The 12,073-nt window shown below is 36.0% G+C and overlaps 1 pseudogene; it reads right to left on the bottom strand.

The window, feature by feature from the left end:
- Window positions 1–5,174: 5,174 nt before the first annotated feature.
- Window positions 5,175–11,429, bottom strand: LOC126765040 (histone-lysine N-trimethyltransferase SMYD5-like; annotated as a pseudogene).
- Between the last annotated feature and the right edge of the window lie 644 nt (window positions 11,430–12,073).

The raw sequence follows: 12,073 nt of genomic DNA, 5'->3' as shown, positions 1-12,073 counted from the left end.
AGAGAAATGTAATGCGAATTGTGATTTCATTCGGTTTGACTGAAGTTCTTGCGCTTTAGCAAGAGCATAAGGCGTTAAAGTCGGCGTTAAAGTAAAAAGTATTTGGTTTAAAGAATAATTTAAATCTCTTATGAATATTCTACGCGCGGTTTCCCGATTTTTAATATTTAATTGCTTTGTTATTTCGGAATTTGTTCCGTGCGTCATTATTGTTTTATTAATTAACTATGTCAATTTCTTATCGACATCATTGTAATAATCTAGTAAAGGTTGCGATCCTTGTCTAAGTATGCGCATTTGTTGGTCAATTACGTGTATTTACCTTCTATCCACATACCCAAAATCTAATCTCGAAAATATGGCCTCTAAAATTAAAACTGTGCCATGGCTTGTCAAAATGTCGTTAGCATTGCCAACAATCTTATTTCTCAGTATGGTTAGGGCTTCAAAATATCTCCTACTCCCTTCTATCTACAGACTCATTGAAGTTTTCACACCTTCCCTCCAGCTGACGTATGACTTTCCCAAGAATTCCGGTAAAGATTTCACAATTTCTAAATTTTCATTGCATATAATTGAGTCGTTTATTGTCTGTGTTTCGTATTCTGTCACCTGTGTAGCAGTTGTTATGATTTTTATTTGGTTATTTAGCTGAGCTAATTCAGGTATTAAGTTCGTCGTTTGAGTCGCTATCAGTCGAGCTACATATGTTTCTAAAGTAAAAACACTAACCGCCATTTTTGAAAATTATAAAACTATGTTGTCCACTTTAAAAAAATCTTTATTTCTCTTTTTTTATACGTATATATTTAATACAATACTAATATAATTTACCTCGTTTTCTTTTTTATTTATATATATTTAATATAAAAGAATATATCATGTTTCTTTTTTTCTTAAAAAAGGGCACTTGTGAGCGTCATGATTATTGTTTTTGCAATAGTCACAGTGAACAAATTTTTCATTTCCATTTATTTAATAAATATAGGATTTGCTTACAACTAACTTAATGTTGTTGTTGCTACTGTTGCTGTTTTGATTTTGCCTTTGCTGCAACTGTTGTGTTGGAAATTTGTTGCTTTTTTCCTCTACGCTTGACCGTTGCTTTATCGCTTTTCATGGGGAGTTTTCACTGCACACTGTTTTTTTTTGTTTTTAAAGAACTCTTCGTTTTGAATATTTTTGACATTGTATTTATTTTTGTTTTTCATTTATTTTTTGTTATTATATTTCTTTAGTCAAACTATAGATTTAGTTTGATTGAGTAGCTTTATCGCTTTGTTTACACTTTTAGTTTTTTCTTTGTGATTTGATTTGTATGCTCTTGCTGATCTTGCCGCTTACGCTTTTGTCTTTGTGGATCGCTCACCGTTTTCCTTTTGATTTCGTTGCACTTTCTTTAGTTTGCCTTCGCAAATCTTCACGTTGCGTGGTATATGCAAGGGATTGTTGCTTTACAATAACAATGTTGCTGTTGTAATTGATATGTCGTTACTTTAACGCTTGCGTTTTTTAAACTTTTATAGCCCTGACAGACGAGCAAAATTAATGCGCCTTAAGCAACGCTAATGCGCAGTGCAATTTTAAGGTGACAGACGACAGCCTTGTGCGTTTAGACAGCTGATAGTGAAATTTGTTTATTTATTAAAAAAAAAGAGAAAAAAAAATATAAGATAAATTATTGATAAAAATTTTGGTATTTTTGGAAAATCAATATAAGTTTTACGAAAAAATTCGTTTATTATTAACTACGTTAAAAAATAATAGAGTGAAATGAAAAGTAATAATTGATTGTAATGCGGAAAAAGTGTGCGAAAAAGTTAAGAATAATGGAAAAATGGATAGCAAACTGTGTGTTGTTTATTTTCTGTCATCTAAATATTTTCAAATTCTTTTTTGTTGATTTACTTGCACATAATTTAATTAGCAATGTAATAGCCCTGACAGACGACAGCGCTAATATGCATTAGCGGGCTTAATTTACATTTACTTGCGCATTTGACCCATGTTAATACAAGTTAGGAATGCACAAAAATTTCGTGCATTTAGCCGAATTTACTGAATTTGACTACCAAAAAAAGGCTAGTTTCTGCTATTGTTTGACAGATGTCACTTGAAATCTGCCGCCTTGTTTGTGTTTACAGCTTTTATATTGCTAATTAAATTATTTGCAAGTATATTAGCAAAAACAAATTTTAATATTTTTGGATGGCAGAAAATAAACAACGCACAATTTGCTATCCATTTTTCCAATATTTTTAACTTTTTCGCACACTTTCATTTCACTTTTTTTTAATAAATAAACAAATTTCACTATCAGCTGTCTAAATGCACAAGTCTGTCGTCTGTCACTATAAAATTGCAATGCGCATTAGCGTTGCTTAAGGTGTGCCATAAGTCATAATTGATGGCCGCTTCCTAATTGGTGATGTTTCAATGACATATTTGACCCATTCATTTAATAAAGAAATTAATAGAATACTTATTGTTTATTTTATACATAAGCGCTGTTAGCTATTGGTGGCGTTAACTTCCGTGTAAACAAATATGACAGAACCATACTTATTATGTGTGTAAATTTGTCTACATGCAACATATGTATGTAAATATGTACACTCAAAGCTTCATGCGAAATCTCCGTTGACACGGATAACCAATGGCGAAGCTTACTTTTTTTGCTTTCATGTCAAGAAGTCAATGTGTCGAAAGACCGAGCTGTGTCGAAAAATAAGCTCTAACCGCTTCGCCTAAAAACCAGCGTAAATATGTATGTATTTTTATGTATGAGCTTGCATGCATACATATCGACGCTGATTTTTGTGAGCCACGATATATTTTAAAAATAGCAAATATTTTAAATCAACAAGAACTAATTATGTTGCCACTTTTGTCACTTCTTTCTGTTTTTTGCGGGGTTGTCAGTTTTCTTTTCTCATTATTAGTAAGTTGTTCAATTTATGACGTTTAGCGTGTGCCATCGTCGCGAAAAACGCTTTGGACAGAGGTATGCTCGGGGGAATGTGACAGTGGCTGCTTTTATGAATGAAGCGAGTTTGTTTGTTGACAGTGCGTTTGCGTTCATGAATGAAATTTTTGGTGTATAATTTACTACATTTGAGCTTTGTCCATTTGGCTGCCATATTGACTTGTGACACCGCAGATGCTTTTTGAGGCAATTGTTTTGTTTTTTTCGTTTTGGTAAAACAATGTTTGTAGATTTTGTTGGTGACACATTTACATATGTACGCATGTGTGTCAGAGTCCGCCACCTCTTTGCACATTGGTCTTCTGCAAAATACACACAATATAAACAATTAATTATTTAACAAAAAAAGAATATAGCAAAGCTTCAAATTAAGCTATAAAATTTGGAACACTTGATCACGGTACGCAATGCATTCGTGGTTAATTGCTAGGTAAATTGGCTAATCAAATAAATAATAATGACAATAATTACTCTCCTGTAGCACTTAGCTCCTTTGCCACGCTTACCCAGGCAGCCGGTAGCCCTACAAGACGGGTAAAAGTTAGGTAGGTTATCAGTAATTAATGCATTCATTATCCGACAGTTACTTTTGTTCTAGCTTCGGGAAAAAAGTAACTATTTCTCCTATTTCACAACACATCGGTGTGATTAGCTCACTCGCTCTCTCTTATTGATTTGGCGTAAATGCTACATATCGTCCCCTCAATATAACAATAGCGTATAATTTTTTTTGGGTTTTGAGAAAATCGTGTTTAAAGTTTTTGTCAAATTAGATGTCTATTAAAACCTCAAAATCGCGGTAAATAAAAATTCTTCATAGTGGATTTTTCGATGAGTACTTTATACCGTTTCTTGTCTTTAAATTTAGGCCATATAGGCCATTTTATTTTTTAAGGAATTCGTATGATGTATCTGATACACTATTTTATTTTGTATGGTATACGCTGTTTTATTCAATAATTTTACGGTATTTTTATTAAAATATTTGATCTCAAAAATATCATTTTGTAACATTATAAAACAATAATTAATTCATAGTTTTGTTAATTCTGTGGCATTTATTCATTACTTTCCAATTTGGGTTATTATAAACCAAAAATTGTGACAAATGAAGGTAGACATTGCGTGAATCAAAAATAACTAGAAATTCATTCGTCTTCATTCTCTTCCTCTGCTACATCTGGCTCATCTAAACAATTTCGCTTGTTTCCACCTCGTAAGTTAAAAAAAAATGACTGCGAGCCACGAGGAATTACACTCTTTTTGCACAAATTTTGAAGATCATGCAGCTTTCGATTACAAATTGGCAGCTCTTTATTGTATTCGCCAGTAAACAAAAAGTTGAACACCTTTTTTTGAGGTATCTCTATGTCCGGCAATCCCACAGCGAAATCAAACTCATCAGTCTTTGGAGCAATTTCCACAACGACTGGTGGTTTCGTGTCACAGCCTGTTGATATTTACCTTACTTACTTCACTTACATTATATAAAAGACGATACTCACTCAGATGTTTAAAATCCATATTTTTAATGAACAAACTTTCTCTGCGAAATGAATTTGCAAGCTGAAATTTCAAATGACTACAATATTTCCTTGGCCTTCATGTAGTCAAAACTACGTAAATATCGCATAGGCTACTACTCCTGTAAATTTCTGATAAAACTTTCGAATTTGTATTGAAAATAAAACAGCTTATGTGGAGTATAGAAATGGTCGGAATAAAACTATTTCTCAAACAATAGTGTATATTATTATAAGCTATTTTATGAGTTAAAGTTTTGATAAATTGTATTTATTTCTACAGGCAAAAATGGAGTATAATGCGCATACACTATTATTCTTTTAACAACTTTGCAGTAGCAATTTTAATCAAAATAGCGCATATGAGCTTATACACTTATTGAAGGAAATTTTTGAACATGAAATTATACACCATTTTATTCAATGACATTTTGACCCACTTTGTGGAAGTAGAATTTGACGAAATTTTGACCAGACATAGAATCAATGATGGAGATTCTATATATGCAATAAAAAAATAATGGCGTATGAGCACATACGCTATTGTTATATTGAGGGGACGATATATTTTTTTGTTCTAATTTGCAAACTACTTTGGATAAATATCGTTTACTATTAGGTTAACAGCGTCCGTTTCATTGGCTATTTGTTTGGTTAGCCATCTTTTATTGAAAATAGCTTCTTTCGTTATTGTTATGGTCACCTACGGGTAAAAAAAAAACATTCGATAGGTTATTTGTTATTCATTGGTCACAGGAAACTGGTGCAATGGTCATCGCGCCTCCTGCTGAGAATTATTTGCTTTGTTATTCATTGGTTATCACTGCATATCGCATTAGCCATTTTCTTTTAAATAAAACAATCGACAATTTTATTTTATTTCTTTTTATTTAATTTTTTTTTTTGAGTTTACATGTTTGTACATAACAATTATATTTTTATACTCTCGCAACAAAGTTGCTAAGGAGAGTATTATAGTTTTATTCACATAACGGTTGTTTGTAAGTCCTAAAACTAAAAGAGTCAGATATAGGGTTATATATACCAAAGTGATCAGGGTGACGAGTAGAGTTGAAATCCGGATGTCTGCCTGTCCGTCCGTCTGTCCGTCCGTGCAAGCTGTAACTTGAATAAAAATTGAGATATTTTGATGAAACTAGGTACACGTATTTCATGGCTCCATAAGAAGGTTAAGTTCGAAGATGGGCAAAATCGGCCCACTGCCACGCCCACAAAATGTCGAAAACCTAAAACGTATAAAGTGTCATAACTAAGCCATAAATAAAGATATTAAAGTGAAATTTGGCACAAAGGATCGCATTAGGGGGGGGCATATTTGGACATAATTTTTTTGGAAAAGTGGGTGTGGCCCCGCTTCCTACTACTAAGTTTTTTGTACATATCTCGGAAACTACTATAGTTATGTCAACCAAACTCTATAGAATCATTTCCTACAGGCAATTCCATATACAGTTCAAAAATGGAAGAAATCGGACAATAGCCACGCCCACCTCCCATACAAAGGTTATGTTGAAAATCACTAAAAGTGCGTTAACCGACTAACAAAAAACGTCAGACACACTAAATTTTACGGAAGAAATGGCAAAAGAAAGCTGCACACAGGCTTTTTTTAAAAATTGAAAATGGGAGTGGCGTCGCCCAAAAACCATATCTCAGGAACTACTAGACCGATTTCAATGAAATTCGGTATGTATATTTTCTTAACACCCTGATGACATGTACGAAATATGGGTGAAATCGGTTCACAACCACGCCTTCTTCCAATATAACGCTATTTTGAATTCCATCTGATGCCTTCTCTGTATAATATATACATTAGGAACCAATGATGATAGCGGAATAAAACCTTACACAAATACGGTATTTGAAAAATATGTAAATGACGGATAATGAAATCTCGATTATCACTTTATTATGCGAGAGTATAAAATGTTCGGTGACACCCGAACTTAGCCCTTCCTTACTTGTTCGTTTTTAATTTTTTACAAATTTTTAGTAATAGTTTTAAATAAGCCTTCAATTATTAAAATTTATATATATGTAAGTTTCACCTACCCTATGATTTCATCACCGGTCACAAACACGTAAAACTGAATTATTTGTATTGCATTCAAACAGCATTTAAACGTTTCGATATGGCTGCTTGAGTGATTCTGTGAGAGTTTTGTAACAATCTTTATTGAGTAAGGCATCCCAGGACGTTCTTTGTCTATTAAGTCAAAATCACCACTTTTAAATTGTACACACCACTATTAATCCGCAAGCTCAGATGTTGCATATGCACCATAAACTTCCACCAAAATATATGACTTTCGGCGATATGTTATCCAAGTTTTGAAACATTCGAAATAACGGTAAAAAGCCGAAATGAGAAAATGAATTTGTTGAACTATAGTCTTAAATAGCTAGATGCTTTTTATGCGATATTGAGTAACTAATAACTAATAGTAAATAGTTATGTATATTCAAATATATTGAACATGAATATATACGTATACATATGTACATTTGCAAGACGCATTTGTTTATACTTGTATAAGGCACGTATGCATTTTATATGCTGTATTCATGCACTCAACGAATGAATTGTTTCTCAGCTCGTTAAAGTCTTTACTTGTACACCACCAGCGAAGAGAATTCAGAGAATCTTTTTCGATCTTACAAATCAAACAAATAACGATTGAATCCGGCTTGAGATTTTTTCTCCGAAATTTGCAAATATCTGAAATTAATAGAGAGAACATATTATTATTTTTTTGTAATTGTTGAGGCATCTACATTAAATTTAAAAAATAAATACTATAAGTAATAATACTATACTATTTATGTTTGTACCTTATTCTTATAAAAAGTTTAGGGCTACAATATTTAACATGATATGATAATGTAGACCCTACGACTATGTTATGTACGGTGGTTACCATGGATTTCATGTTAAGAAACGTCAAAAACTGTTACTAAAATCTTTTTGATTTACCTCCCACAAAATTTTGTTTGGTTACCTTAAGGTGGGTGACCTATGTAAGTCAAACAAAATGTTAGAATTTCAATTGCTTACATTTCCTGACCAAACAAAAGATTTCAGGTTAAAACAAAACAAAAGTTGTGGTTCACAACACACAAAAAAGTTGTGATTTCATGGATATTCCAAGCGAAGCCAGGTCCTTCTCCACTTGGTCATTCCAACCGAGTGGAGGTCTTCCTCTTCCTCTGCTTCCCCCGGCGGGCAGAACCTTTCTCTCGAAAATTCGTAACGTCGACTCATCGGTTGCTCTCATGGTCCAAGCCTCTGCACCATATAGCAGGACGGGAATTGTGAACGACTTATAGAGTTTGGCTTTTGTTCGACGAGAGAGGACTTTACTTTTCAATTGCCTACTCAGTCCGAAGTAGTACCTGTTGGCAAGAGCAATCCTGCTTTGGATTTCCAGGCTGACATCCAATCCAATACTGGTTCCTAAATCCAATACTGGTTCCTAAATAGACGAAATTATCTACAACTTCAAAGTTATGACTGTCAACAGTGACGTGAGAGCCAAGTCGCGAGTGCGACGACTGTTTGTTTGATGACAGGAGATATTTCGTCTTGCCCTCGTTCACTGCCAGACCCATTTTCTGTGGTTCCTTGTCCAGCTTGGATAAATCAGAACTAACGGCGCGGGTGTTGAGGCCGATGATATCAATATCACCCACAGTAGTTGGCGCAGATTGTGGGGTCTCCTTTTTGATAAATTGGGCAGAGCACACTTAAATTGCAATCGTTGGGCATGCTTTCGTCTGACCATATTTTACAAAGAAGCTGATGCATGTTCCTTATCAGTTCTTCGCCGCCGTGTTTGAATAGCTCGGCCAGTAATCCATCGGCCCCCGCCGCTTTTTTATTCTTCAGGCGGGTAATTGCTATTCGAACTTCTTCATGGTCGGGCAATGGAACGTCTGCTCCATCGTCATCGATTGGGGAATCGGGTTCGCCTTTTTCTGGCGTTGTGCGTTCACAGCCATTCAGAAGGCTAGAGAAGTGTTCCCTCCATAATTTAAGTATACTCTGGGCATCGGTGACTAGATCACCTTTGGGGTTTTACAAGAGTATGCTCCGGCTTTGAAACCTTCTGTAAGCCGCCGCATTTGTTCGTAGAATTTTCGAGCATTACCCCTGTCGGCCAGCTTATCAAGCTTTTCGTACTCACGCATTTCGGCCTCTTTCTTTTTCTTTCTGCAAATGCGTCTCGCTTCCCTCTTCAACTCTCGGTATCTGTTGTGGTCGATTGTAACTTTGCGAGGTAGGCAATCTGTTTTCTTTCCACTGCGACACGGCATTCCTCGTCGTACCAGCTGTTCTTTTGCACTTTCCGAAAACCAATGGTTTCGGTTGCAGTTGTACGTAAGGAGTTTGAAATGCCGTCCCACAGTTTCCTTATACCGAGTTGTTGACGAGTGCTCTCAGAGAGCAGGAGTGCAAGCCGAGTAGCAAAACGTTCGGCTGTCTGTTGTGATTGCAACTTCTCGACGTCGAACCTTCCTTGTGTTTGTTGACGTGCGTTTTTTGCTGCACAGAGGCGGGTGCGAATCTTGGCTGCAACAAGATAGTGGTCCGAGTCGATGTTAGGACCTCGGAGCGTACGCACGTCTAGAACACTGGAGACGTGTCTTCCGTCTATCACAACATGATCGATCTGGTTGGTGGCTTTTCGATCCGGAGACAGCCAGGTAGCTTGCTGAATTTTCTTATGCTGAAATCCAGTACCACATATAACCATATTTCGGACCCCGGCGAAGTCGATCGGCCTCAACCCATTCGGTGATGTTTCGTCGTGGAGGCTGAATTTACCGACCGTAGTGCCAAATATACCTTCTTTGCCCACCCTGGCGTTAAAGTGGCCAAGCACGATTTTCACATCCTGGCGGGGGTGGCTTTCATAAGCGCGCTCCAAGCGCTCATAGAAGGCATCTTTGGTCACATCGTCCTTCTCTTCCGTCGGGGCGTGGGCGCAAATCAGCGATATGTTGAAGAACCTCGCTTTGATGCGGATTGTGGCTAGACGTTCATTCACCGGAGTGAATGATAGTACTCGGCGACGGAGTCTTCTCCCTCTCATCCGAGGCTTGTTGTTCCTTTTCATTGGGGGTGTTTTTTTCGTGGCGGGTCCCAAACCCAGCGCACAACCCTATGTAGAGGATGTTTCGCCTTCTCACTTTAGCTCGCCTTCGAACGAATGTTCTTAGGCTACCCAGAGGAAACTTGGTCAAAGACCAGAAGTTGTGAGCTGCTTGAGCCATGTGTAAAAGAATCGTTTCTGGCCACTCCCAAGTGAATGGCGATCAGAGAACTTTCCTCACTTGCGTGAACTTCTAAACATGACTCCATCATCTGGCACTCACCCAAGTAATAAATACAAATTTATTCACCAACTTGTACAAGGGCTACCGCTTTCAACACGACAATGTCGTTTGAATAAGGAAATGTCTAATGAAGGTTTGGAACACAACAGTGGTTAATCTGGCTTTGAAGTAGATAAATCCAGCTCCCTCAGTGAGGAGAAATTTGCTCTCGACTTTAATGAATACATGTGTATGAATACATGTGAAATAATAAAATTAAGTTAACTATTAAGTAATTGTTGTTAACTCACATTCTCCCAATTTATTTTAAATGGCATCAATATATTCCTGAAGTTTTGTCCTATCACCTTCAGGCATTAGTAAATAGCTTTTATTTCACTCATTCAGTCGACGGACTCGTAACCATGCGCTGACTATTTGTGCCAATCATACCCTTTAATAACTTAAAAGCCTCCACGTTGGTAAACTAAAGGCAAACCCTTGAAAATATGTTCAGCAATTTTCGGAAACCATTTGTTGTTTAAAGACTTCACCCAACACATTTTTATTTGTGTATTCACTAGTAACGATTGGAAATATTGAAGTGACTGGAGAAACTGTTATTTGTTGCTACTTTGTTTATATGTACATGTCCGTTAAACGAACAATAAACATAATTGTACCAGTTCCCGGCGGATCATGAATTTTTTTTTTTTGAAAGTAACGAAAACGTTGAATAAAGTAATTTGCAAGTTTTATATTTCCACCTACTTCCTAATTTCATTCAATGCATTTATTGGCTGTGTGTCGTCTGTGTGGAAAGCACACATACATATGTAAAGCCTCTTTTCAACTCGGAACAGTATTACACTTTACGATTGTCTTTTCATATTTGTAATCAAACTTCAACTTATTTTTTTATATTTATACTAATAAATAAATAAAGAAATATGTACCATTTTGATCGACTACTTTGACAAGTTGAGACATTATTCCAAAGTATAATCAAGTATTTAGATACATATTTTTCGTATTTTGTCAATAGATGTCGTTGCAGTCGTATATTCCCAGTACTACCAATCACATTTTGTCATACCATATAGTAAGATGAGATTTTAAGCTTCATTTTACCCAGGGGTGGGCATATTAGCCTTCAGTGGCATCTTGCCCGTTCGGGCACGAGTGCACGTTTTGAGGGCTAAATGAGGGGATCATCGCGGGCAAACATGAAGAGGGAAGTGAGAGCAACGTATTTTACCACTCCATATTTACAAATGAGAGCAACGTATTTTACCACACCATGCTTACAAATGAGAGCGCGCGCATATGTGGGAAGTTGAACTGTGGGTAATAACTGTAAAATTACCTGAAAATTTTAAGTTTCTTTGTAACTACTATAAATTTAAAAAATGTAAGACAAATAACAAAGAGTATACTAAATATTTTATTTTATTAATCATTTTTTTAATACGTCTTTAAGCGTAATTTGCTGTTTCTGCCATTATCGTTTGTGGCTAAATGAGCTTCAGTCCCCTGCCCCACCTGACACATAACCAACACCGAACACCTAACCACAACAATAATCCCGTATCCAGAACACTCTACACTCACCGCATCAAAATATACGTCACTAGCACTCTTCATTCACCACACTCATCTCTACACTACCTACAATCCACATCACACATAACTACTTTGCCACTGCATTTTTCACCTCAACCAAAAGGGAACAAAAGGGGCGGAGAAACAAGTTGAACTCCACTTCTTCGTTTTCTTGCGATCCGAACGAAAGCCGTGCGATTCCCGATAACCTTTTGCGAATATCTAGTTTTAAAAGGAAAAAATATTCGTATTAAAATTTGTATAAAGCTCTAACTTTAAAAATTGTAATTTTTAAACTCCCGTGTAATAAAACAAAATTGTGAAATTCTTACATGTTCAGGTGCAAAAATATAAAAAGCGAAAAATAAGAAAAAAAATTACATAAAAAGTAAGAAATCTAAATCAAACGAGCGCGCCGCGGTCTAAAAATCTAATTAATATAAATATACATAATTCGGGCGCGATCGGGCAAAAACAAAAAAAAACAAAAAAAGGAAAGCTGGAGCACACATGCGTGAGGCAACAAGGCAGGAATATCGAAGCACACAGGCATAACAGACCAAAACCTTACTTTCCCCCAAAAGACCCCCTTGAGGCGAGATAAAGTAAGTGTATCGTTTTC

This window comes from Bactrocera neohumeralis, unplaced genomic scaffold, assembly GCF_024586455.1.
Source record: "Bactrocera neohumeralis isolate Rockhampton unplaced genomic scaffold, APGP_CSIRO_Bneo_wtdbg2-racon-allhic-juicebox.fasta_v2 cluster10, whole genome shotgun sequence".
NCBI classification, from domain to species: Eukaryota; Metazoa; Arthropoda; class Insecta; order Diptera; family Tephritidae; genus Bactrocera; species Bactrocera neohumeralis.
Note: the sequence above shows the minus strand (reverse complement) of the source record. Positions and strands in the feature narration are given on the sequence as shown.